Raw genomic sequence first — 5,968 nt, 5'->3', positions numbered from 1 at the left:
ATTCACCTATCTCTTCCCAGAACAAATTAGAGTGTAGATGATCACAGACTCAATCCAGTGGAATAACGTGGAAACCCTGCATTTGGTTGAAACACTGAATCCAATGGAATAATGCACCACACAGGAATCAGCCTACAAAACCCTGAGGCCCAGACAAAGAAGAAGCCATCAGGCTACCATTATCGACCTATCTAAAAGGGGTCATGTGAAATACATACATACATACATACATAAATATAAGGAGTAAAGGTTCAACTATAACAATAGGGATGGGTTAACTAAATATTTGGCCAACTATAGCAGGCTAATTTTTAAGTTAATAATTTTGCATGGCCCATAAATAAGGTCATTAATATCAAAATGGCCCTTGGATGGATAAAACAATAACAGTTGCCTACGCTTACCTTAGAAGGCCTGGATAAAGTAGTGAAATATGTAGAACACCATTTACAAAAGACAAGGCTTACTGGTTGGATAGAGGCTGGTGAAATCCCTGAGAGTTTAGACCACAGAAAACCTCCAGGCGTGGGACATATCTCATTCCAGTTGCTCAATGTTTAGCTGAACAGTAAATAGCATGGGAAAAAAAGCCACTACAGAACACACACTCAGGATGATTGACCATTTGAAAAAAATGGCAGCATTTATCTAAATATAAAATGCTCTGCCAAAAGAAGTAGGAAAAACAAAGTAATGCAAATTGGAATCCAGAGGGTAAGTAAGAGAAGTGATATCTCATTATGGGGATTGCAATCAATGACATATAACAAAATGGGTATGGATTGTTGAGAGGAAAGCAGATTTGTTCTGTTAACATTCATCCAAATCAAGGTAAAAACTAAATAACATAAGATGCCAAATAAATTAATATGTATAAAATAAGAATATGGAATTAAGAAGTATGACTCCAATATACTTAGAATTTTCACAAATCACTAAAATGCTGACTATTGACATCTTGGGTATGAAACATTTTAAATGTATAAGTATTGATGTTTTCAGGGTCCATAATTTATTTTTGGGAGGTCCATAATTCTTATGGTTTGATGTTTCTGGAATGACAAATTTAAGGAAAAAATGATCTTGTATTCATTGTCCAAAACATTTCACTCCCAAATACAATGTTCAAAGTCAGTGAAAGGTTAATATCCATAGATAGCCAAGGAAAATTAATTTAAAGTTTATTGAAGTTTAATGTGAAAAAATGAAAAGTTTTAATGAACTGTTGCAGTCTAATATTTAATCATACAAACAATCTGGATTCAATATAATTTCCATGAGTGATAGAAATACAAAGTTAAAAAAAAAAGAAATACAAAGTTTGTCACAAAGACTCAAAGGTTGAAAAATACAACTTTGTTGATTGGATTTCAAGGATTGCATGATAGATAGAATTCTTCATGACAAGTGATTTATTAATCAGAAGCCTTACCACTCAAATACTCTATCTAATGAATATGCAAACAATCAGAGAACTATGAGATTAAATATGAGTATATGTGTTCACAGAAACATCATTTAACTAGCATACCCTCCCTGACAGAAACCCTAAGAAGACAGCTCTCACATCATGGACTGGATCTTGAGAATTCTCTTCTTCATGGTGACAACTACAGGTAAAGAGGACACCAGTCTCAGGGAGAAGAAAGTGGTTGTAGCTACTCTAGATTGATTTTGTACACCTGTCTTCACTCAACAGGTAGTGACTCTGAGGTTCACCTTGTCCAGTCTGGTGCTGAAGTGCACAAGTTGGGTGCTTCAATGAAGATCTCCTGCAGAACTTCTGGATACTCACTCACAAGTTACCTTATTGGCTGGGTGAGGCAGACCCCTGGACACAGATTTGAGTGGATGGCAGAGATCTCCACTAGTAATGGTGGAACAAGGTACCCACCAAATTTCCAGGGCACAGCTACCATGACCAGGGAAACCTCCAAAAGTCCAGCCTACATGGAGCTGAACGGTCTGAGCTCTGAGGACACGGCCATGTATTACTGTATGAGGGACACCCAGTGAGATAACCCAATGAGATAACTCAGTGAGAAAGCTGTCCTGGCCTCACAGAAGACAGAGTCAACGAGGGTATACAGGCTGCCAGATTTTCATTTGGGTAAACAAGGTGACAAAAAGAAAAAAAGCATGTATTCACTCAAGTTGTTTGAGACGGTCCCCAATGCATGTTCCCCAAAAGCAAAATTTAGGGATGTGGAAGAGGCACAAAGGTCCCATACTGATTTATTGATTTTCCCAGTGGGAAGATGAGCCTATGATCCAGTTGGAGCCAATGAGCTAGGTAGCAAAGCAGTTCCTATATACAAGGGTTTATTCCAAGTAAAATGTATATACATATGTTTGGTGAATCAGTGGATTGTTGCAAACAAGTTCCCTAAGCAATACAGTTGTCTTAGTTTCCTTAGAGAGCCTTAAAACAAAAAAGAAAAGTAAGGTATGTGTTTTGTAGGGTGTGGAGAAAAAGCATTTTGAACTGAAGGCTATTATCATGTATTTAAAAAACTCAAGGGGATATCCCATGTCACTGGAACATTGGCTGTTCAATATAAAATTGTGGTTTTTAGATGAATCGAGTATTTTAAGGAAGGTCTGCAAGATCTCAAAGATGAATTAAAAGTGGAGAGGTCACATCAGAAGTTTATGGAGACTGGTGCGACTTGTTTTATTTTTGTTTATTTATTTCCTTATAATTGCCCAGGGTTTATATTGTGTTATTTCTGGGTGGGCATTAGGTTATCATGGTGGCTAAGGATTAATCCTTGTAAGAAACCTGAAAATTGCATTGGTGAGAAAAATTTGAAGGATGATTGACTTTACATAACAACACAGAGTACATTGACATGCTTTGAGAGCAGCAAAGGTGGTCCTAAGAAATTTTATTTTAATAGATTCTGCCATGTTGGTTGAGGCTGGAAACTGTCCAAATATCCATTATTAGGAGACTGGATAAAGAACCTCTGGTACATACACACAGTGGAATACCATGCTTTTTTGAAAAACAGGGATGGAATTAGGAAACACCACATGATGTGAAGGGGCTTGGAAACCATTATGCTGAGTGCAGTTAGTTGATCACAAAGGGACAAATATACTATGTGTCCACTACTGTACAATAAACACCAAGATGAAGGAAGGCTTTTACCCTCAGTCTGTTTAATATTCTGATCTGGTCTCCCACGCAACTAGATAGAAGCCTGCCAAGTGCTCATAGGACATAAATTTCCTCCTTTATATGTACTTATTAAAAACCTCTCTGACCGAAGACACTTCATCTCAGCTGGGGTCAGATTTCCAAGGAGGGCCTAGAAGACCATTTAGTTCCTGCCAGACAACATGTGCTAAGGTCACCCAGAATCAGTAGACACATCTACAACACTGGATTGAGACTATACTTGTGTAGTCTTGGTATCCAATCACAGTGGCCACCAAGTCAAGGGAGCAGAAAACATTATTGGCTAAATGTGTGTTAGAAACATCTGCGACTTAAATGGTCTTGAATATAAATTACATGACTTTGGCTATGGAGGATTCTCTTCCCAAGAGTCTTCTGGCGTTGGATCCTCCGCTCATTTGGTTAACTTTGCAGCGGTTCTCAACCTGTGGGTTACAACTTCTTTTTGGGGTTGAACGACCATTTCACAGGGTCGCTTAAGACCATCGGAATACACATTATGATTTACATTACTATTCATAACAATAGCAAAATTACAGTTATGATGTGGCAACGAAATAATTTTATGTTTGGGAGTCACCACAACATGAGGAACTGTATTAAAGGATCGTTGTATTGGGATGGTTGAGAACCACTGCTTTACAGGAACACATCGAGCAGCGGGAATTGCTTTAAATAAAAAGTACTATGGAACAAAAGATCCTGTTTCAGGCGATTCTGTTCCAGCAGCAGTACATCGCGCTATAACAGCTTGGGGGAAAGACCATGAAAACGATGCATTTAAAATTAGAGCAACACAGTTTTCATCAGGGCCTGTCTTTGTGATCAGTGATAGCTATGACATTTGTAATGCATGTGAGAAAATATGGGGTGAATATTTGAGACATGCAATAGTATCAAGAAGTACAGAAGTGCCACTAATAATCAGACTTGACTCTGGAAATCCTTTGACACTGTATTGAAGCTTTGGGATATTTTAGGTAAGAAAATCCCTGTTATAGAGAATTCAAAGGGTTACAAGGTTACAAGTTACTGCTACCTTATCTTAGGGTTACTTAAGAGAATGGAGTAGATATTAATATGTTGTAAGCAAATTGTAAAATGAGTGAAAGGAAAAAGGAGGCATTTTGAAAATAGTTCCTCTGTTTATGGTGGAACTTTGCTACAGAAGTCAACAAGAAATGTCTTAAATTTTTCCTTCAAGTGTAGTCATGTGGTAACTTGTATAACAAATGGTCTTGAAAGATCCAGATCCTAATCCTAACAAAAGATCAAAATGGACTATTACATAGGACACTGGCAGGGATTTATTTTAAAAACATTTTATTAGAGGCTCTTACAGATATTATTACAATGCATAGTTCTATTGGATCAAGCATAATTGTACAACTGCTGCCATCATCATTTTCAATACCTTTTATTTTCTTCTCGAACTCCTTGATATCAACTCCCACATCTCCCCTCCCTGCCCTACTCTGGAACCCACGAAACCCTCAATATATTATATGCTTTAACTTCCACCATCCCATGCATCCTATCTCCTGAAATTCTGATGTTTGTTCCCCTTGGGTGAGGTTATACAGTCATCATTGCTATTAGGGATATACACCTTTCCCCCCAACCATCTTCCCGAAAACTCAGAGAATCATTACTTCCCTTACTGTTTCTGAGCAGCTTATCTATCTTGAATTTCATGCATCGAAAGATCTTTATTGTAACAATGTACATACGAGGTCTAGCAAGGAAGTCTGTTGCACCTGAGGAAGGAAAAGGTCTTTGAAGAATGTGTCATGATCTTCCTCATACTGTCTTCAAGAACGGGGAAGTGACAAAAAGCTATTCATCTGAGGAAGTAAGAAAAAAAATGCAAACCTGAATATTGTACTGGAAGCAACATTTCATTAGACTTTGTGTGTGTATGTGTGTATACATCTGTGTATGTGTGAATATATACATACAACTCTGTGTGCAATACCTAGGTAATATGTATCACATAGACATGTAGGGTTTCTTTTTTTTTTATTAAAAAACATTTTATTAGGGGCTCATACAACTCTTATCACAATCCATACATATACATACATCAATTGTATAAAACACATCTGTACATTCTTTGCCCTAATCATTTTCTTTCTTTTTTTTAATCTTTTTTTTAATTTTAACAATTTATTAGGGGCTCATACAATTCTTATCACAGTTCATACATATACATACATCAATTGTATAAAGCACATCTGTACAGTCCCTGCCCTAATCATTTTTTTCTCCTCTTTTCTTTTTTTACGTTTTATTAGGGACCCATACAACTCTTATCACCATCCATACATATACATACATCAATTGTCTAAAGCATATCCATACATTCCCTGCCCCAATCATTCTCAAAGCATTTGCTCTCCACTTAAGCCCCTTGCATCAGGTCCTCTTTTTTTTCCCCTCCCTCCCCTTTCCCCCCTCCCTCATGTGCCCTTGGTAATTTATACCTCGTTATTTTGTCATATCTTGCCCTAACCGGAGTCTCCCTTCCCCCCTTCTCTGCTGTCCCTCTCCCAGGGAAGAGGTCACATGTGGATCCTTGTAATCAGTTCCCCCCTTCCAACCCACTCACCCTCCACTCTCCCAGCATCGCCCCTCACACCCTTGGTCCTGAAGGTGTCATCCACCCTGGATTCCCTGTACCTCCAGCCCTCATATGTACCAGTGTACAGCCTCTGCCCTATCCAGTCCTGCAAGGCAGAATTCGGATCATGGTAGTTGGGGGGAGGAAGCATCCAGGATCTGGGG

General features: G+C 38.3%; 1 pseudogene; it reads left to right on the top strand.

The window, feature by feature from the left end:
* Positions 1–1,570: 1,570 nt before the first annotated feature.
* LOC142424077 (nicotinamide phosphoribosyltransferase-like) lies at positions 1,571–5,089 on the top strand (annotated as a pseudogene).
* Positions 5,090–5,968: the final 879 nt, after the last annotated feature.

The sequence above is a fragment of the Tenrec ecaudatus genome, chromosome 13, assembly GCF_050624435.1.
Source record: "Tenrec ecaudatus isolate mTenEca1 chromosome 13, mTenEca1.hap1, whole genome shotgun sequence".
Classification (NCBI taxonomy): domain Eukaryota; kingdom Metazoa; phylum Chordata; class Mammalia; order Afrosoricida; family Tenrecidae; genus Tenrec; species Tenrec ecaudatus.
This window is presented reverse-complemented; position numbering and strand designations above follow the sequence as displayed.